Source organism: Sus scrofa, chromosome 2, assembly GCF_054392235.1.
Source record: "Sus scrofa isolate SSC_HxYL_T2T_F1_AM1 chromosome 2, Sscrofa_HxYL_maternal_Yorkshire_Landrace_v2.0, whole genome shotgun sequence".
Lineage (NCBI taxonomy): Eukaryota > Metazoa > Chordata > Mammalia > Artiodactyla > Suidae > Sus > Sus scrofa.
In genome coordinates, this window is record NC_139384.1 from 103,408,708 (window position 1) to 103,432,527 (window position 23,820).

The 23,820-nt window shown below is 32.3% G+C and overlaps 1 long non-coding RNA gene across 9 annotated transcripts in view; it reads right to left on the reverse strand.

Annotated features, from left to right (window-relative positions):
• Nucleotides 1-23,820, reverse strand: part of LOC110259771 (uncharacterized) — a 548,103-nt gene that overhangs the window by 11,921 nt on the left and 512,362 nt on the right. For 4 of the 9 annotated variants that reach the window (XR_014838226.1, XR_014838223.1, XR_014838225.1 and 1 more), the window contains one exon: nucleotides 13,719-13,784. The exons of the other annotated variants lie outside the window; for them this stretch is intronic. This is a non-coding gene — a long non-coding RNA (uncharacterized LOC110259771). The remainder of the gene's footprint in view (nucleotides 1-13,718; nucleotides 13,785-23,820) is intronic. 9 annotated transcript variants of the gene reach the window in all.

The following is a 23,820-nucleotide window of genomic DNA, read 5'->3' on the forward strand; positions in this document are numbered from 1 at the left end:
GTATATTCAAAACTCCTGAGAAAGCAATGCCAATAAACAGAATCACAAATTATCTCTTAAAATAGTAAGTTGCATACTATACCTGAGCACAATTAATATAATCTTAAAATATTTAAATTTTACTTCAAAAATTACTCTATTACTTTCTTCATTCAAGAATTTCAAATGAATTTTCCATAAAAATTTATTTTTACTCTTTCAATTCAATGCTTTATAAAATAGTAGCAGAAATCGAAGACATATATTACATTCAGACTAAATATTTTAAAGGGTGTAAATGCATATTTCATATGCCTTAATGACTACATGAAGACATTTCTCTGGTAGTATTTGATATTCACATCATATAGCTATGTTCCACGTATTATTTAAATATTTAAAAATTACAGTTAGTTAATTTCTGTTCTAAGATATTTTGTTCAGTCTAAGAACTGATAGTATTTTAAAACTCAAGAAATGTTACTGAAAATCCGTATCACTGAAATGATAATAACATTTACATATATATGTATACATATGTATTCATATACACAAATACATCAATGCAATTATTAATAGAATTCAGTATTTTACACAATGTTTGTGTTTTTTACATAGGGTGTTCCTGGAAGTATGAAGAATATTAAAAATATAAATGATATACCTCAGATAAAGAAAAAATAGGTGATTTTGTAGGTACTTTGTATTAAAACTGAACTGTTGAAAGACAATATCCAGACATTTATTTTTTACTTCAAATAAATCTGTCAATTCATGTAACAGCAGTAAAAGAAAAGGTAGAGATTCTTAATCTAATTGGCACGAATACATTCATCAGGAAAGTACTTTATTAAATCAGTGGTTATGACAGTAGAATGAAAATGAACTTTTCAGATATGACGCCTTCAATGAAATTGTTAGAAGTAAGACTACTTTCACAGCAGTCTATATACTTTCTAACATGTAAAAATGATTTTATTTTTCAAAGTTTTCCTACTTTTTAGGGTTGTTAATAAATAAATGTTAAAACATATAAGACAATGATAGCTTTTACTTCTCTTTGTATTGTTTTAGACTCAGTTATTAAAATTGATCCAACACTGAACATAGAGAAAAGCTTTTTATTTGCTATCAAATGTTGATTCTGGAAGATTTCTCCTGCAGCTTTGCTTGATTTGCTTCTGAATAATGATAACAATAACAATAATACCCACAAACATGCCAAAGCCCCCCTGCCCTTATGTTAAGTATTTATATATAACATTTTATTTAATCATAACAAACTTGGCAGGCAGATGTTATTATTAGATCCATTTTACACAGGTGGAAACTAAGATACAAGTATGTTAAATAACCTTCCAATGTTTCACACCTAATACATGAGGGAAACTTGAAATCAAATCTACTAGTTGCATCAATTATTTTCTCAAAATTTTTGAATCTACTTTTATACAAATATGTATAAACAATTCCAAAGAACTCACTGAATACCTGCAACTTAAAAGACACCAGTTTCATATTGATTCTACAAAACTAGGAAAATGTTATATCAATAGTTAATATTGGAGCTTGAATGGAAATTCAAATTGTGTATAACACACTTAAAACTGATTAAATAATTCAAAACCCAAGTTACATTTGTTTTTATTAATAGAAACTGGCTTGACTCTTTTGGTAGACTTGTATAGGCAGAAAATAAATACATTACAAAAAAACAAACTATCCAAAATATGTTGATCATTTTGGATAAACATTTATTCATAAATCAAAATATGATTTATGCATGTAAAAACTGCCTAACATTGGAGGATATAAATCACTGTTATTTTAAAAAAATCTGTCTATGATTTTTCTGTAGGTTTAATCACAGATCATAACATAGTTAATGGCATCATTTCAATCATCGTGGTTGCTACATTCATAACTATGAATCATATATGCAGGGGAATAACAAAATATTTAACAGTTTATTTTATTTATTCATTTATTCATTCACTCATTAGACAAATACTTTAAGCATCTATCTTTTGTATGGTTAATATATCTGCTGAAGATATATTATGAAAAAGAGACTGGCTTCTCATCCTTATAGAATTTACACTTATGAGGCAGGCAATAAACAGGTAAAATACTGAATGAAAAAAATAAATATGGTACAGCTTTAGAAATCAATGGGTTATCTGTAAAGGCCTCTCAAAGAAACTGACATTTCAAGGAGAGCTAAAGATAAGAAAGCAGCTACCAAGCAAAGAGTCATGGTAAATCTGTTTCAGGGAATATTATGCTCAAAGGCTCCAAAGTGGGAAAGAGGTTGGTATTTCTAAGACTGACAGAGAGCCAGTGTGATGTTGAACAGGAGAAAGATGAAACTCAATGTGAGATGTGCTTGATGAGAAAGGCAGGAGCCTATCATGCTGAGACTCATAGGCCAAAATAAGTAGTGTGAACAGAAGCCATTGATAGGTTCTTAATAGGGGAACTATACATACTGATTTATATTTATAAAGATAACTCTGAGTCCTTTGTGGGAAATGGATTGCAGAGGAATAGGGTAGAAGTGGGGAGAGGCTTGGACCAGTCCACATTCTGTTAAAACAGTTCATCACATAAGATGATGCTTGGACATCATGGAGCTAAGGGAGTTATAAAGAAGTAAATGCATTTTAGCAAACACCTGCCTAGCTTTCCAGTATAGCTTTTGATCTAACAACAACAACAATAATGAAAACAAAACGTAAGCTCAAGGAAAATTCTTCCTGCCTTGGCTCTTTATGACATTGCTGGCTGAGCATTCTGTCATTCGACTGCTTAGATTAAGTGACTACGTTTGCCCAGTAGCAGTTGAGAGTGTGTGCAATAGTCTGAGAAATAGACATGGCGGAGGAGGTGGGAGGTTGCCCTGTTTGGCACTGGGCCCTGCTGTTGCCAAGGCTCCTGCTGTCTGCCTCTGAGGCCCAGATCCCACCAGGCCTGTCGAGTGCTCTAATGAGTACAACTCCTAATAGACAGAAAAGAAACATCTGGGCTGAGATGCAAAAAGCATTCAGAAAGCCTTTTCTAAGTAAAATTAAGTGATTACTATGGCTTCTGAAAAGAAAGATACAGAATTCAAGAAATTCTCATTTTCTTTGTGTTTCATTATATCTCACCCTTGAAGATTTTCTTCCATCACTCCAACTGCTCCTTTTCAATTTCCTTTGAAGGCTTTTTTACCTCGACTCTATGTCTAAATAGTAAGATTCTAGCTCTCAATTCCAGTTAGCCAACACTTCTGCCCCTAGGCATCCTTACTCATTTCCAAGGCTTCAAATATTTATAAGTGATAAATGTAACATATCTCATTCAGAGTCATCTGAGTTCCAAGTCAGTTTCTCCTGCCTCTTAACACATCCTTCTTAGAAACATCTCAGATATAACATGTTCAAAATTAATTCTTGCTCTTCCTCACAAGGGAGTGATTTTTTTTCTCTCATGAGTGGATACTTTGATCAATCTAAGTTTTAATTCAAGCCAGTTATGTTCATTTAAATCTTAAGACTTCCTTCTCCACTGCTCAAATATGAAGAAACCATATCGAATCCTATTAACCCACTAATCTCAATGGGGTCTATAAACGTGGACCTCTTCCCTGACCACCTCTGTGGCTTCATCTCTTGTAGTCCCTTCTTAAAATCTCTTAAGCCATCTGGTCTGCTTTCTAACATTTAATGCTTCAGGCACTTTCATGATTCAACCCCCCTCCCCCGCAAATGCTGTATTCTCTGCCTGGAATGTTCTCTGCTCTCTCTTCTTGCTTCATTGGTTAAATTCCACTCAATATCTAGAATAAACCATGAATATCACTTTCTCAAATGGTCTTATACAACAGCCCCTCAATCTAATTAAGTTTTGCTACTACATTTTTCCAAAGCACATTCTTTCTTCTGCAAAACTTTTGCCATTGTTTGCCATAACATTTTTGTAATTATACCTTGTTTAACATAATCTCAGCCACTAGACAATATACTCCAGAACAGGATGAATCTTGTCTATTTTGCTAATTACTATATTCATGGGTCCTAGAACTGCTACTAAACATCTGGACTTCCAAGGTAAATCCAATAAGAATTACTACTTTATTTTGTTTGCAATAGGGAAAAGTATTTTTAAAGAATAATTCCTAATAAAATAAGTTAACAAAATTAACTATATTTTCAGTTAGTAAAAGTAAAATTTAAAGCAGCTTCAAAACATATTGAATAAAATGAGGTGCAGCAATTCATATATATATATAAAGCTTCCAGCCATCATATTTTCCCACTTTTTAGTCGTTTCAAAGTGTTGCATGCAAATATTTGGATTATTTTCATTGAGCAAATGATTTTTGCTAGGGATATGTCATCTCTTTTGTGATACAGTTTGTTAGCTTGCTTAGAATGCAAGCTTGAAATTTAGAATTGCATACATTAAAAAATTTAAGAACCCAGAAATTACTAAACTCTTGAAATTTAGCATTGCAGTATGCAATATAATCTTTAGGGAGCTGTTAAATTAATTATTTGATAGGTTATTTAAATGAAACATTTTTAAACAGAAGAAAATTATGATAAAAGGAAAAAGTAAAAAATACTGAGAATACCTACTGAAATGGGTATTTTAAGTAATTCTATCTTTCCTAAAATTATATAACATAATTTAATTTAAAATATTTTATTTAAATATTTTCTAAAATATATTGGAATTTTTACCATATTAAACAGTTAATTCTTAATACTTTATGATTATTATCTAATAAAGCTTACAACTTAAAAACAATCTAATGGTATTTAAGAGGGTAAATATTGTCTTGTTTTAGGGGGTGCTTTGCTTGTTCATTGTTTTATTTATTTTACTCTTTTTCATAACTAAAAATGAATAACTTTATGCAAGTCCAAAGTTATGTACATTCTGATATGCAAAACTCAGCAGATGAGAAAATAAGAAATTCAGAACATTTTCTCATCAACTTAACTTTTGTATTTTTCTTCTCTTTATTAAGTACACTTGAAATTGCATGAAATCTGAGTTTCTTTGTAATAATATGAAAATGTGGCTTGGAGAACAGACTACACCAATGATTAAATGTTTATGGCTATGTAATTCTTTGAAATTTCTTCTATAGTGTTTCTTTATAGGATTTACTTTTAAGCAGTGAAGTTTCACAAAATATAGTATCTGAAAAAAGTTCAGAGATTCTTCACCCTTTCCATCATATCAGGAAAATCAGCCTTGAAAAGACCATGATAAAAATTCCAGGATTTAGGTAGGAGCTTGACTACTGGTCTTCTCTTCCTCTCTTCAGATTGCTTGAAAATTAAAATCCAGTTGCTCTATCTGCAAAGCTATTTTCCAGATGTCTCCAAGACTAAGTGAAAAGACGACAGATGAAGCATAAAAATGGAAAAGGCTTGAAAAAAATGAAAGCCAGAAAAATTAACCAGGTTGAGCTCAATGTAGTGTGTACAGTCTTGCCTTAATTTTCTTACCAACACCTGTTAGGATCAATATAAATGATAAAACTCAGATCATTAGTCCTAAAATGAAATTCTATTAAAGAAAATATCACACAGTGTAGCTTTTTTTTAATGTTCAGCCATTCAGTTTCAGTAGTGCCAAGTCATTAAGAAATAATCTTAAAGGTCTGTGCAAGCTGAGCCATGGATATTTGTTTTCCTAAGATTTTTAAATATACACTTTACAGTAGTAGGAAAGATGGACAATAAAGACTTCCCACAGATAAGAAAATAAACTATTACATCTGCTACTACATCAAAAATGATCAAGGTTTTCTTAGAAAGGATCAAAGAATACAGAAAAGCCCTAGAGAATTTTCCAACTATTCCTTAGCCATGGATAATTATATATGGCAATTACGAATCAAGCTGTTAAAACACTTGCAGACAAGTTGAACGTGAGCATAAATTTTCACCTTCCTAAGGTAAAGAAATTAGAAGTAGAATTGTTATATTGTATAGAATATGTTTGCTCAGTTTTATATGAAATTGCCAAAGTGTTTATTTTGTAAATTTTGTATTGCTAGCAGCAGTGGGTACTGCTGATGCACCATTTCATCACAAGCAGTTAGTAATACTAATTCTGTGTGTGTGCAATTTTCTATTTTAAGAATTGTGTTGTGGTATCTCATTGATGTTGAAATTTTTCATTTCATTTCCCTAACAGCTAATGATGTTGAGCATTTTTTTTTTGGGGGGGGGGGGGTCTTTCTTTAGGGCCTCACCCTGCAGCACATGGAGGTTCCTAGGCTAGGGGTCAAATTGGAGCTGTAGCCACCGGCCTACACCACAGTCACAGCAACGCTAGAATCAAGCTGCATCTGTGACTTACACCACAGCTCACAGCAAGGCTGGATCCTTGACCCACTGAGCGAGGCCAGGGATTGAACCCGCAACCACATGGTTCCCAATCGAATTTGTTTCCACTGCGCCACAATGGGAACTCTGGATGTTGAGCATCTTGATGTATGTTTTTTGTCCATCCTGTATATTATCTTTGTTGAAGTACATTTACACATATTTTGCCCACTTTTTAAATGGGTTGTTTTCTTACTGATAAATTTTGAGAACTATATATATATATATATCCTACACAGAATTAGCACCTAAGATATCTCACTTGCACATATTCTACTACTCTGTTTGTCTTGAGATCCTCTTGTGTCTTGACGTAGCTAATGTTTTTAATACTAATGAAGTCTTACTTGCTATTTTATTCTTTCACTGATGCTCCATTTGATAAAACATCTAAAAACTCTTTGCCTAGCCCAAGGTCAAGTTTTCTCAAAGAAGTTTTTATAGCTTTGCATTTTATAAATAAATCTATAATACGCTGCAATTTTTGTATAAGATGTGAGTTATAAATCAAGGGGCATTGAGTGTATAAATATAAATATTTAAATATATATATATATATCACCTTGTAGATTCATTTGTTTGAGACCACCCTTTTTTTTTTCCTATTGACTGCTTTTACAATTTTGTCAAAAATCATTTGACCATATTTGTTGGATCTAATTCTAGAATCTGTTATAGACCTATATGTCTATCATTCTGCAAGTATCACATTTTCTTTACTACTCTAGCTTTATTGTAAATTTTAGAATTGGGTAATATGAGTCCTACAACATTTTCTCTTTTCCAAAATTGATCTGGCTATTCTGTTTTTTGCCTTTCCATTTACATTTTAGAATATCTTTAAAAATCTTATTTTTTTTAGGAATTACATTTGGGAAAATTGACATCTCTAGTATATTGAGTCTTTCAACTCATGGTACGTCCTTGTAATTAGTTGTCTTTTATTTCTTTTTTGAGCATTTGTATTTATCAGCATGCAGATCAAGCATATATTTTATTAGATTTCTATCTACAAGCTTCACTTTGTTAGAGCAAGTGACAATATTTTCAAAAATTATTTACAATTGTTGATTTCTAGTATGTAGAAATAGCGTTGAATTTGGTACTTTGTCTTTATTAAAGGCCCTTAGTAGTTTTAGGAGTTCCTTGGTAAATTCCTTGAAATTTCAATTTGGAAAATCACGTCTATAAATACAAGTATTTTTTTTCTTCCTTTACAAATTGTAATTTGTTTTTCATTATTACACTAGCCAAAACTTTAAAAACTATGTTGGATAATAATAATGAGAGAGCATATCCTTGCCTTGTTCCTGATCTTAGGGTAAAAAACATTTAGACTTTCAATCCTGGATGCTATTCAAAGGTTTATTTCTAATGTGTCCTTCATTACGTTTAGAAATGTCTTTCTCTTCCTAGTTTGCCAAGTGTTTTATCTTAAAACAGATGTTGAGTTTTGTCAAATACTTCTCCATCAGTTGATAGGATGTTATGAAAATTATTATTTAGTCTATTAAAAGTTTGGATCACAATTTGAAATTTGATCACAATTTGAAAATGCATTTTCTGGATAATCCTCATCTATTGGCAACTGATTTCATGCAGTGCTAGATTCAATTTGCGGATATATCGTTAAAGATTTTAGTTCATATCTTCACAAAGGGCATTGATCTGTAGTTTTTTTTCTTTTCCTTTAATAACTTTGGATGACTTTGTTATCAGGATAATGCTGACCTCATATAAGGAATTGGGAAGTATCTTTCTCATTTATTTTTTGAAAGTGATTATAGTGATTTAATAAAAATGTATCGCCTTTGCCAAAAAAAAGCATTAGATTTTCTTTTTCAAAAAGTATTTAACTATGAAATAAATTTCTTTGCAGATACAACATTATTTAGGTTGTCTGTTTCTTCCTGGGTGAGTTTTGGTAGTTATTGGCTTCCAGTAAATTATTAGTCTATTTTATCTAAATTGATGAATCTATGCACATAGAGTTGTTCATAGTATTCCCCTACTTTATATTCCTCTATGTAGTATTCCTTTTCATTTCAGTGGGACATGTAGAGATATCCTCTCTCTCATTACCATAATTATTAGTTGATGACTTTTGTCTCCTTGCTGTACTGTTTATCAACTTGGCCAGAGTTTACCAATTGTATTAATATTTTCAATGAGCCAGCTTTGGGGCTTATTGATTTTCCATATTGTTAATGATTTTCTATTTCATTTATTTCTGCTCTTTATTATTAGTTTTATTTTCTATTTGTTTGGGGTGTATTTTGTTTTAGTGGCTGAAGGTAGAACCTTAGATTGTTGATAGGATACCATTCTTATTTTATAATATAACCAAGTAGGACTATAAATACCCCTTTAAAAATTTTTAGCTGCATCTCACACATTTTTAAATGCATATTTTCATTTTACTCACTTTGAACTGTTTCTAATTTTCCTTGAGATTTTTCTTTTACCAATGTATTATTATTGTTATTATTATTATTATCATCATCATCATTAATTTTGGGGGTTATACCCATGGCATATGGACATTCCCAGGCTAGGGGTCAAATTGGAGCTGTAGCTGCTGGCCTATGCCACAGCCATAGCAATGCCACATCTGAACCATGTCTGTGACCTAAACCACAGCTCACGGCAACACAGGATCCTTAACCCACTGAGCGAGTCCTGGGATCGAATCTGCATCCTCATGGATACTAGTCAGATTTGTTTCCACTGAGCCACGACAAGAACTCCACCAATGTATTATTTATTGTCTTATTTTCTAAATAATTGTGAAACTTTTTATATACTTTTCTTATTTTTAATTTTGTTATGGTCAGGGAACATAATTTATTAAGATCTGTTTTATGAACAAATATAAACTTGACAATGTTCCAAGTAAACTTTAAAATATTATATATTCTATTTCTATTCTCCCTAAAATTATATAGTTATTAATGATTTCAAATATATTGATAATTTTTCTGAAATCTTCTCTCTCTTACTTTTCCATCTACTTAAATAATCTAGTACTAAAGTATCCTATTGTAACTGTGGATTTTTTTTTTTTTTGGTTTTATTAGTTTTATCTAATATGTTTTAAAGCTCTATTTTTAGGTTTACACATATTAAAATTTATATAAATTTTTGATGAAATTATCCCTTTGTTATTATGCAATGTCCAGGAAAGTCAGTTATTATGAAGTCTACATTGCTTAATGTAAATATGTATATATTACATAGTATATATGGTTTTCTGTCCTTTTGCATTTAACCTACTGATAGCATTGTGTTTAAAGTGCAGAACAAGAAGGGCCTACTGTATAGCAAAGGAACTATATCCAATATCTTGTAATAACATACAATGAAAAAGAATTTGAAAAATCATATATATATAAAGACATAGCTGAATCACTTTGCTGTACATCTGACATTATAAATCAACTATACTTCAATAAAAACAAAAATTAAAAAACATAATAAAGTGGGTTTCTTGTATATGGCTTATAATTGTGTCTCTTTTATTTGTCTAATTAACAATTAGTTGATCACAATGGTTTGTGTAGACCATTTACATTTAATCACTGATACATTTGAATTTACATCTACCCCATTTACTTGTTTTATTTGCCCCTTCTTTTATTCTACTTTTTTTCTGTTTCTTCTTTCCAGCCCTTATTTTCATTATTTAAATATTTTTAGTATTTATATTTTATTTTATCCATTAAGTTTGTAATCATATCTAGTTTTAAAATTTTGGTTATTTTAGTGGTTGCTTTAGGAATTACAATATACCTTCTTAACTCTTCACAATGTCAAGGACTTGTAAAGTGTCCTAGATTTTATTCATGGCAAAGAAAGTGACATGCACTTCATACTTACATCTGTTCCACTTTTTACTCACATACCATTAAGGCTGCATGGGGAGCCCAGACGGATGCTGCATACACACCCGGTTTGCAACTTAACAAAGGGATGAAGAGATTGGGGACCTACATTTTTATAACAGGTCATAAATATATTGCCCCAGATGAAGACATTATTTTATCATATTAGAATAAGTAAATCTGAATTATGTTCTGAATAGGAATACTATGACTGTCTTCAAAGGCTGCTCACTATCCAAGCATCCTTGGAAAGATATTTTGAAGGGTGCTTGGATGAGATATACAAACACAAAAGGACCATGAACAATTCTTTCCCAACAAAAATTACCCCTCCTTTCAATTACATCTTGCCTTCTGTCAAGTTTGCTCATGGTCACTCTGATTAATATGAGCTAAAAGGGTTAGGACGGAATCATTTTAATTTGTCTGTACAGTATTTAATTAAGGCTACTATCAAGATGATCCAAGAAGCAGGATAAGAACAATCTGCAATATTTGATGTCATTCATGTCTCCCAGAATCTCAGAGCCAACCAGGTAAGCAAATCCCATAAATCATCACAGTTTTTCCTAGAAAGTCATGTGGCTTTTTCAAGTTTATGTACTATCCTCTCTATTTGGCCTGATGGATGAACCTAGGTATAGTAGAATGTATTACTAGTGCAAATACCACTTTGATCTATAAAAAGGAAAACAAGGGAAATTCTATTATCTGTAATAACCTGGACCACTGAGTTGAGGCTGACATAAATGACTTCCAGTGCCAAGATGATGCCATTGATCAATGTACCTAAAGTCAGGAACACATTTCAGACCAGTGGTATCTACGTGAAGGCTCCTTTTGCAGGGAAAACTGCCCACAGGGTGGTCATCTACGATTCAGTTATTTCTCCGGTTACTTGCTTAAGTGCCAAAACATATCACATTTTGAAAGACTTTATGATTTTCTGTTAGCATTTCCTTAAGAATGTGAAGGTCTTTTATGAAAACTCCTAAGGTGTATGTCATCATGTTTTGAGAAGGAGGCAAATTAATGCTTGGCTCCTATACATAGAGGGCAATATTGAAGGAGTACAAAAGGAAATAATGTCCTAGAAAGTAAACGTGTATTTTGTTTGTTTGCTTGTTTTTACATATGTTGGGGCTTACATAATTAGAGGTCATGGGTTTAAAGTTACACTAAATGGGGCCTCCTGACTGGCTTGCAAGCCTTTGTCTTCCAGCAGGGCTAGGACTATGGTGAGGCAAATGGGGATGACAAGAGTGCAAAATTTAAAGAGGTATTCACTCTCAGGTTCATGTAAGCACTAGTGTTAGTCCTGATTGTGGGTTTTAAGCTCAAAGAATTCAGTCTCTTCCTTTTATGTGATTTTACTTTGGAGGGACTGCTTGAAAATCGTCCAATCTATCTTGTTTATCTACCCCAGAAGCTATTTTGGCGTTTGCTCACCTGATGAAATGATGGATTAATAAATATGAGAAGAGGAATGAGAAAGACACCTAGAAGCTCTTAAATAGGAGGTGCAGGAATTGAGGCTACCCCCTACTACTTCTAATAGAATTCTTAGAAATATTATAGGAACTGTAGACTAAATAGTGGTCAGGATCATCAGGTAGAGAATAACAGAGCCAGAAGCCAGTTAAATTTAAGATGCTCATAACAATTTAAAAGATCCACACCAGGAAGTTTATGTTTATTAGGAGGATGCCAGGTACTTCTTCTGAATCCAGGATGGGAGATGTGAGAGGGAAAAAATACAGGAAATGTACCATCATTGTGTTTGTACATTGCATTTTGGCTTCCCTCCCCAATCTACCTGCTACCATTTATTTTTCAGAGACCTCAGAGAGTTGCTTTCTGTATTCTATTTTGGCTTTGTAATCAGGGTTGCTACATTTAAAAACAAAAATATAAGATGCCAAGTTAAATCTTAATTTCAAAGAAACAATAAATATTTTGTTATTATAAATTTGCCTAAAATGCTGCTAGGGAGATGGCTTTACTAAAAAAAATAATTTTGTTTATCTGAAATTAAAATTTAACTAGATGCTCTATAATTTGTCTGAGAATGCATGGAAGAGAAAGTAGAGTGAAGTTACATCATCTGTGTCAGAATCAGAACCAAAGCTACATATTAAAACTCTGCTTATCATTACTGAAATTTAAAAAAATTTCTAAACAGTAGTCTTTAGATAAATGATTTTTTTAATGGAATAAAATGTAGTCTTTTAAAAAAAGTAATAGAACATTTAATCATTTGCTAAAATGTGTGCAATTGATTGCCACATGAAGAATTATTTTATCGTAGATAGATATTATATTCTCATTTAAATATTACATAATTATTAAAGGTTAATCCACACAGAAAATGTGGTGATTTTAAATATGTACGTGCAGAAAAAAGTGGTGATTTTAAATATGTACATGCAAAAAAATATGCAACCATTTCAAAAAACAGAATTATGAGATATGGGAAGTAAAAATAATAAATTTCAACTGAGAAACAAATCCACAATTTAAGAGGGCAATGTTGACATCCTTCTCTGCACATGTGATAAAAATGACAAAGAACTAGATACATACACATTGTACCAATGTCAGCCTCTTGGTTTTGATATCATATTCTAGATTTACAATATATAAGATGTAATCATTGGAGGGAAATTGGATGAAGGGCCTCTCTATATAATCTTTGCAACTTCCTATGAATTTACAATTATAGTCAATTCTTATTATTCCTGAGAGTTTTTTCTATAAATTTTCCCTGAGATGTGAATCAGCAAATACTGAAAAACGCTCCTAGGGGAAACACGGTGTTAGGCTCCTATGAGCATATGGTCACAAAATTTTCATCAACCAATCAATTCATAACCTAGTTTTATGTGTGTTTCTGTTAAAAGACATCTTAATTAATATGGATTTCTTTAAAATAATTAATTATAAAAAGTATTGCTTTAATAACAAATACTAGCTGAGAAGGCTTTAGTGATTTTCTGATCCTGGGTAATGTGACCATAAATTTCTTCAGCCTTCAGCTTCAGAACAATACTGTCTACTACACATCTAAAGTCACTATTTTATGAATCCACAAATTTAGCCACTTCACCTTTTCATAACTTCATCATACATTATAGATATTCCATGATTACTTTCCAGAGCAGCTTCACATACTGGCAAAATCCTGTTCCTTTTTCTGAATGTACCATATTGTTAATTCATTAACATTGAACTCAGGGCCACCAGCACCCTAACTCACCTCTGATCCGAGCTTATCTAACACAACATATTTCTCCATAAGGTACATCATAGCCTTCTTGTGCTCAGGAATACTAGACAGTACACTCAGGGGCCAGTTTAAGCAATGAAATCACAAGCAAAAAGCACAAAAATGCCAAAAACATGGTGCCAAATAGACTTGAAAATGTCACTTGTTCACAGTATGAGTTGAAATGAGAAGGCAGAGTGTTACCTTGTTCATCCTTAGCTGGAAAAGTTTTCATCTGGAGACTCAAAGCTTTTGTTTCTCTGTGCATGTCTGTGAATGATGAAGGAAGCATTCTGAGTATTGATCTTGGGATTACAAATAATGTAAGCAGGAGTTCTCACTATGGTTCAGTGGAAACAAACCTGACTAGGATCCATGAGAATGTGGGTTCAATTGCTGGCCTCACTCAGTGGGTTAAGGATCTGGTGTTGCTGTGAGCTGTGGTGTAGGTTGCAGATACAACTCAGATTCTATGTTGCCATGGCAGTGGTACTGGCTGGCAGCTGCAGCTCCAGTCTGGCCCCTAGCCTGGGAACTTACATATGCTGCAGGCCCTAAAAAGACAAAATAATAATAATAATAACAACAACAATGTAAACAGAGTAGATCAGTGGTTACCAGTGCCTAGGGTGAGGGGGAAATGGGGAGATGTTGATTAAGGGCTGCAAAGTTTTGGTTACACAAGAAGAGTACTTGTAGAGACCTAATGTATACCATTGTGAATATAGGTGACAATACTGCACACATGAAATTTGCTAAGAGGGTAAATCCAAGTGATCTTACCACATAGGCATAAATAAACTACATGAGGTAATGAAAATATTAATTACTTTGATTGTGGTGATTATTTTAAAATGTATATGTATATCAAATCATCATCATACCTTAAATATATACAATAAAATATTAAAAAGTGAGTGAACTAGCAAATACAGAATCTGCAAGTAGTGAGGAATGACTGTATTTCAAATTACAGAGATAACAAATTTTAGAAATCAAAAACTAAGTGACTAGAGGTTGCTGTGCATGTATATTTCAGTGCCATTCAACACAAAAAATTGTGAGTGGCCTCTTCTGGAGATGTGTTGCACATGCTTAGCACAATTACACACAGCAGCAATGGGCACAGCATATTCCAGAAGGTGCATGATACATAGTTAGATTACACTTGTAACTCTTAAGTTGAAAGCATCAGAGACAGACCTCCTGATATGGTAATAACTGAGGTACAAGGGTGAAGCAACAAGTAATTGTATATTAATAAAAAATATCATGGAGGTATTATTTTGAAATGTGGTCAGAGACAAAGATAACACTCAAGAAAAATTCAAAGAAAATCCTAAATTGATGTGGTCTACTGCTAATTGCTTTTTAAAATGAACTATCATATTATTATTAATTAGCTCTATTTCAATGTTTAATTTTTTTAAAGCTATTAAAAAGTGATTAGTATTGGTAGAGTAGATATTATTGACCTGTAACAACCAATGTTTAACCTTAAGAACTAAAAGGTAAGCAATATATGTGCATATTCTACAGATTAAATTAAGCAATTAAATGTGTTTTTCCAAGATCCTTGTCACTCCTAAGAGATAAGATATTTATCGTCAAGATATTTACTATAAGTAAAATAAAATTTGAATAAGAGAAATTATATTGAATTAGTGGACATGTTTATTTTCAATATGAATGATCCGGAAAAAAAGGTAATATGACCTTTATATTTGGCTTACAGAATTATATATGAAATAACAAAAATATCTCCAGCAGAAATCAATGATGCTTTATAATCAGTTACTGAACAAGCATGACTTGTATAAGCATGGCCATAGTGAGATAGGAAAGAAATCTAAGATAGCAGTCATTAAAATAAAGCTCTTACTGGTTCCCGATGTCTTTATCCACTTAATTTGTTACACGCCCAGGCGAAAAAAGGAAATTATGATTTGCTCTTTTAAAACAGGTTTTAAGTGCTTGGTAACATTTTGGATGAAACACTCTTCTGTAACAAATTAAATTAGCTACAAGCCCTGGGTTTATTACTGATAATTATACTACCATTGCTTGCAAAACATACCTGTGGCTAATTCTATTATGGTTATAAGGCTATAGCCTTCTTAAAGATCGATATTCCATTTATATGCCTGATTTTCTGCTGCTGGATAGGTGTAATTAATTAAGCTCGGTGTCACATAACTTTATTTAATGGATTTAAAATAGGCCATCTTCAGGTCACAGAGAATAGTCAGTTGGTTCACAATTCAAAGGTTAGCATTAATGAACTTTGGTTAATAAAATTAGTAACAGCAAGAAGTCATCCCTTGTTCATGAATTTATCGTTTCTTAACCAAGTGAAAAGAGTACATTCTCAGTATATGCTTATTTCAACTGCTAGGCTAGTTATTCTGCAATGGTAATAATTATATATCTGTTATCTGCACTTATCTGAACTACTAAAAGAACTTGAATTTTTTAAATTACATATTTTGTTCTCAGTTAAAATATGGATGTATTTTATACACTTGCTGTGTAACTCTTGAATAACGCAGATTTATAATTTGAAATAATTAGAGTGAAGACCGGTCTGAACTAATGAAAACTAAGCTATAACACATTTTTAAAGGGTTATGGTTTTATTATTGTTTCTGTACTTTGAACAATGTTAATCACTGGATTTACCGACACAAGTCGGGGTGTAGGTAGGTAGTCAGTAAGTAGGTAAATGAGAATAGCTTTTGAATTGTATGTAAAGTTACTAAGACATTATAAGTATTTAAAGCATTTTGTTATTTAAAAAGTAGGCTTAGTAATTTTTATAGGATTTTATGAAAACCATTAATTTTCATAGAGTACTTCTTTCCTCAAATAGTAACAGCTCTAATAATAACTAAAACACTCAAATAGTGCAAATAGCATGTCAGCCACTTCCAAGAGCTTTATATATATTAACTCATTTAATGCTCACAGAAACCCCATCAAATAGATGTTGAAATTCATTTTAAAGTTGATATTGATTTTACAGTTGAAGAGACTGAGGCACAGAAAGATTAGATAACTTTCCCAATGTCAAAAAGCTAGTTAGTGGTTATTTCAAAATACAAATACATGTTGCCTGGCTTTAGAGCTCATGCTTCTTGTCTACACTACCTTTCCTAAATGGTTAGTAATACTGCTAGTAAATTTTAGATTCTGAAGACAAATACCATATGATATCACCTATATCTGGAATCTATTATATGGAACATATGAACCTTTCCACAGAAAAGAAAATCATGGACTTGGAGAACAGACCTGTGGTTGCCAAGGGGGAGAGAGTGGGATGGTCTGGAAGTCTGGGGTTAATAGATGCAGACTATTGCCTTTGGAATGGACAGGCAATGAGATCCTGCTGTATAGCACTAGGAACTATGTCTAGTCACTCTTGATGAATCTATACATGTTATGTGTAACTGGGCCACCACTCTGTACAGTAGAAAGTTTACAGAACACTATAAACCAGCTATAAAGGAAAAAATAAAAATCATTATTTAAAAAAAGATTCTAAGCAAGAATTGGATTCCTATTTTTATACTTTGTGTCCTAATTCATTTTCATATTTGGTCTTTATATAAATAATAACAGGAAAATTGGTAAATAAACCTGTTAGGAGGAGCGCTCACCTATAAATGTGATGGGATCCACACTATGATGCAAGAAAAGTCTTTGAATATTCACATAAATATGCACAATCCACCACAATTTTTTCATATAATCAAGGTGGTTTACAGGTTGATTCAAACCCTTCCTTATAGATCCCAATTAAAATAATGATTCCCTATGAACTACTATACTGATCCTATTGTTATTTCAAACTTTATTAATGGGTATTTCGCATTCAATTTGATTTTTCAAAATAATACACTAACATATTTATCTGGATTATGTACAGTTCCTTTTTGTTGCTTGTTTGGTTTTGTTTGTTTGGTGTTCTCTTGTGGCTCTGCAGGTTAAGGATCCAGAACTGTCCCTGCATTGGTTTGGGGGGTTGTTGCTGTGGTATGAATTCCAGCCCTGGCTTGAGAACTTCTGTACACTGTAGGTGCAGCCAAAAAAAAAAAAAAAAAAGGACTTGGGATAGGTGAATGAGGCAACTAGACATACATGCCAAAATTTGAAAGCATCACAATTTTTATTGTGCCCACTAAAGGCAATGAGACCTGATTTCTCAGATGCTGTGGCTCTCTGTATATTATTAACCATGTGAGTACAAGCAGATTAAGTGTATGGCCAATTTATTCTTAACACAATTAACTAATAGCTCAATGATTAGTTACTATTCCAAAATTTCTCATCTTAAAATAATAAAATAATATTAAAAATGAATCCATTTCATAAAATGAACTTCCTATAATAGAATTTAGATGTTTAATTATAGCAGGTGATAGTCGGTTTTTATTCTGATGTCGTCTCAGTTACTGAAAAGGAAAAAAAATCTCTATTGTGTAATATAATAGATTTGAGATCACTCATATGTTTCACACATTATATTTTTAATGTTTGTTAATGACTATGCATGATTAATTAACACCTATGAATAACTCTTGATCATCTCCCCTTTTGCCATTAAACCACAAAATACCTTGTGATAAATCACCAACACTGTTGCTGATCCTTAAGTGCACAGGCTTTTGCCCATATTTAATGCCAGATCTCATATTAAATGCCAGATTTTTCTTCAGGTATCCTACCCTCTAATCCACATACCACATTTTATAATGGATTATTAATCTATCAGTTTTAACATATGACTGTTAATTATTTCAAAAAAATTATTATATAACAGCAATTTGAAAGAAGAAAACAAAATCAAATTAGGATTCATGGAGACACACTAAAGTATTAGATGAAGGGAGCCACACAGTCTTAATGGGGCATTGCAAAGGGAAGATCTGGGACGACAAGGGGACAGTTTGAGGGGTCTGAAACCTGAGGTGCAGGCACCTGGAAAAGAGTCTGGTGTTAAACACGGATAAAAATGCTGTGATTGTTTCTGTACACATAGGTTCAGGGAACCATCGTTAGTGGTATGCATTCTTTCATACATAATATAACGCTTATCTTTATAAAACACTATTGCTATGGAATACCTTAGATAATCACTTAAAGAAAAAGGTGGCTTTAGTTATTTGTGACTGTAGACTGTAAACTCAAGACTAACATTCACTGAGCTTGAAAGGATAGTAAAAACTTAGGAAGTAATCAGAGATTTTATTTAAATTGGAGAGGCCACCAAAATATTAAATACTAGAAAACAAATGTAACTTAAAAATGGATTACATAATATACGCTATTATAAAAAATGGATATTCAACAAGGACATATTCTATAGCACAGGAAACCACACTCAATATCTTGTAATAACCTATAATGGAAAAAAGAATCTGAAAAAAAAAATATTTATATATATAACTGAATGACTGTTCTGTACACCTGAAACTAACATAACATTGTAAAACAACTATAATTTGATTTAAAAAAAGTAAAAAATTGAATATTAATCTTAAAAGCCCTGGCTTATTATAATAGATAGATAATTTATACTCAGGAATATTAAGAATATTGATTTGTGTATATTCATTAACATTCTTATATTTATTATACATCTAGGTCTATTTAGAATATATCCATAAATAGGACTTGAGTGTGCATGAGAGCGAGGAGAGAAGAAAAAGAGGAAGGGAATAAGGGAGGGAGAGAGGAAAGAAGCAGAGAGCACAACCATCGAACTGAAGAGAAACAGAACTTCTTTGATGTTGAACCAATTTTCTGAAGTAACTGGCTTGATTGTTTTATGCGCTTGTTCATTCATCAGGTATTTATTGACAGATCTCCAAATGATCTAAATTCCCCTACCAAGGTCATTTGAGGGTTGAACTCATACATTATTTTTTTTTTTTTCTGCTGAAACTGGCAATTTGGATTTATTTAAAAGTTTCTGATTACTTTACACAAAGAACCACAAAAAATAATTTAAAAATTGTAAAAAATGTATGAAGGTGAATATTCTCTGTAGTAGCTGGAATTGTTGTGATTTGCTTTGGAGAAAAATATTGAGAAGAAATGATAGGTGCCATATCTGAATGGAAGCTCAAAGAACTGACAGAACTGATGTTTTCCCTCTGTCACAAGACTGGAGAAGTCCCACATGAAGGGTGCTTCTTCAGTCAAGGTGTCAAAGTAAAGACATGTAATCATGCAGGAAGGCCATGGATGACACATGATGAGCATAGTGCTTTAGGGAGAAATGAACACTAGTTGTTGTAAACCGCGGAGAGGTGGAAGAAGTTTGTTTGTGCAGTGGTATAGCTTAGCTAATTAAAATTGACATAGTCAACCCTCAGTATGTAAAAAAGTTGAACTTATTTTTAGACCGTACGGATGAAAATATTTCAGAAAATCCATTAGTGTTATCAAGTGATGGCCAGATGTTCTCTGAGAAGTTTTCCTTGTACTGATCTTAATTTCTAAATGATTGCAGAAAGAATGCTAAAACATTTATTTTCTATGAAACTGCTTTAAGATTGTTGGCCATCTTAAACAGTACAGACTGGCCATCCCTTACAAATATTACAGGATGTCTTTTCATCTTGACAAGGGAATTTGGACAGCCAGGGTGTTAAATAAAGAGGAAAGATCATAAAAAGAGAGAAACCATATTGCGATCAGAGAATATAAAAAGAATCAATGAAAATGAATCAAACACTGCTTTTCACATGTTTATGACTGCTCATTAAAACAGAAATTTAGACAAGTAAATATTTTGTGCATTCCATGCCTCTAGAATCTTACATAAATTCTGTTTGCATTCATTTTTCTGACAAACTTGCAAATATGGTTGCAAGACTCAACATGTACATATGTAAATGTCAAAAGCTGAAATTTAACATACCAGTCACTTAATGTAACTAATACGTCTGAATATTCATTATGTAGAAAAGCCAGTGAGGGATATTTTTTGCCTGACAAATCGATCACATGATATCCTGAAGAAACATCATTTAAATGAACTGGAATTGGAGTTTCCATCGTGGTGCAGAGCAAACGAATCCGACTAGGAACCACAAGGTTGTGGTTTCAATCTTTGACCTCGCTCGGTGGGTTAAGGATCCGGTGTTGCTGTGAGCGGTAGTGTAGGTCACAGACGTGGCTCAGATCTGGTGTTGCTGTGGCTCTAGTGCAGGCCGGAGGCTACAGCTCCAATTAGACCCCTAGCCTGGGAACCTCCATATGCCGCAAATGCGGCCCTGAAAAGACAAAAAGACAAAAATAAATAAATGAACTGGAATTATTTTGAAAGTGCCAAAAACAGTAAAATTTTCAGATAGGTGGGAGTTCAGTTGGGATCTGCAACAATTTATGAATAATGACAGAAACATTGTAGCAGGTGTGAATTTTCCAGGACCCCCAAAATTCTGATAAATCTTACTCTGTTAAACTTGGATCAACTTTGAGATATCAGTATACCTGCAGCTATTATGAATAGTCATTGCAAATGTAAAATGGTAATATAAAACAAAAGATATTCATATGTAAAAGAAATAGAATTACTAAAAAATTCAATCTGGAAAAGTAAACAATTTATTTTTAAGCATAAGGTGGCATCTTTTGAATTCCTACAAGGTTTTCTGAATATTTCATCATAAGAAAATACTTGCTAAATTTAAAAAAAATCTACCCTACTTAAATTATGAGTGATGCATTTAGTTTTACTTAATATGGAAAATACATTCTAAATTTTTGTTTTCTCACTGGCCAAATTTGAAAATAATTAATAAAAGGGATGGAAAAATATTATTTCATAGTATATATATACATATATTGAGAAAGCTAGATTATATATCTTTTTGATATTTTTATAGATATTCTTAAAAATATATAGCTATTTAGGGATTTTCGAAAAATGTTGACATATAACATAGATCAGATAGGAAGATACACCAGTATTATTTTGATGTCACAATAACAATGTACTTGAAGCTATGGGTCTATGGTATCACTACGGAATGTGACCTTGGAACTAAAGTAAAAAGTACAGAAAATGGGTCTTGACAGAGTTGATTTAGAATATTTCTACATAGTGAATCTTCATTTTCAATGAAAAATATGACCCAACAGATGGTAAGACTCATACTGCTGTCTAATGGGATATCAGCAGCCACATCTTTAAAGTTTAAGGTCCATTTCAGGTCACTGTTTAGGATATAGACCCCAACAGATTGACCTAATTAGGTACCAAAAAGGAAAAGTACAAATAAAAAATCGAAAGGACAGTAAATTATAAGCCATTCTATTCTCAGATACCCTTGGAGCTAACTTTGACATTGATGGAAAATGAAGGTTGATGGATGATAGAAGTGTCATATTATTGGTATTAAAATGCATGCATTTCTTTATTAAACATATCAGGTGTCTAACCCTCTCTGCCATATGTCAGAGCATAATAAGTGAAGATTACAGCTACTGTCTGTGTAGTCCTTAATTTATTATTTTCTTCCAGATGTACCTTTTTGATTACTTAATTTATTGAAGTACTAAACCTCAAAATATATATTAAAAATAAAAATATGTATTAAAATGTACTTCCATGTAAAAATAGCATAAAATTTAAAATACACCTATTATAGGAGTCCCCTGGTAACCTAGTAGTTAAGGATTCTATATTGTCACTGTTGTGGAACAGGTTTGATCCCTGGCTCAGGAACTTCCACATGCCTGAGGTGTGACCAAAAAAAACATAAAATAGACCTATTATACATCTTTTTCTCTGAGTACGTCTTGACAGGGAAATAAAATAAATTAATAATAGTATATATAGGGTATAAGTCCATGTTAATTCAGTATCATTTAATATATATGTGAATAAATGCTTATTTATATTTAAATGATCTTTACCACTCTTTTAAGAACAAAATATATCACCTTGTAAAAAAAATGTGCGTTTAAATTATGAATGTCAATGTATAATCTGATTATGTGTAAATATTTTTGTAAGGTTTTTGTACAACTAAGGACAAACTATTTGAAAGAAAAAGTACAGTTTTCAATAAAACATCACTTCCATTCTATAAACTTTAAAATGGTGATATGGAATAAAGGATAACTAACACATCTTCATTTATCATTTTTTATTTCAAAATAAGTTTTCCGAAGCAGATTATACCCAGATGACAGGTGATTTAATATGTTATATTATCTTGTAGCATGATCCTCCCTAAATTTATTTGTTCTGTGTCATATGTATAGATAAAAAGCACAATTGAGAAGGATAATTCAGCTAGTGGTAGATTATTCTTTATTACCAGTGTATAAAACGACAATACTCATAATCCCCAAACTACCCCTCATTACCCAAACTGATATGCAGCCAGACCAACAGCTGCAATTACCTAGAAAGATTAACTGTATTTAATTGCTCACTTGAGTGGAGTCCCGATTCTGCCCTGAGGGTTGTCATGTGAAAATCCCAGCAGATCTTGTGTTTAAGTGAAATGTTCTTTTCTGTGATTTCATGACAGCTAAGGCACAAATCAATATTTTCACTGTAATGACAGAGATGGACCACTTTTTAAAATTGTAGGAGCTATTAATATTAAATTCCTTTTCCTTAATTGTCCTATTTAGCTTCCCAATGGAAGAAAAATGAAGCCTAATACAATCCAGTTATCAATGGAAACCATGTAACTTGAGTAAAATATGATTCGTAAACTGCGTTTTTCAAAATATGATATTAATCATTATTTTAGGTTCTTCTCAACTCTTTTTTTTTTTTTTTTTTTTTTGTCTTTTGTCTTTTGTCTATTTAGGGCCACACACGTGGCATATGGAGGTTTTCAGGCTAGGGGATGAATAGGAGTTGTAGCTTCTGGCCCACGCCACAGCCACAGCAACATGATATCCTAGGCACATCTGCGACCTACCCACAACCCAGGGCAACGCCAGATTCTTAACCCACTGAACAAGGCCAGGGACTGAACGGTTATCCTCATGGGTACTAGTCGGGTTCGTTAATCACTGAGCCATGACCGGAACTCTGGTTCTGCTCAACTTTAAAGGAAATGGGGGTAACTGATGAAAAGAACATATATAAATAAGTGTAGTAGTCTGAAATAGATGTAGACATTGAAATTTCTAAGCTTGCCACCAGATTTCACCAAAAAAAAAAAGTAATAATGTATAAAATGTTCTTCAGAAAAGTCAACTAGGTCTGAGATTGATAAAGGAATAAATAGAAGAAAAGTATTGATAAGTATGTGTATATATCAAAACA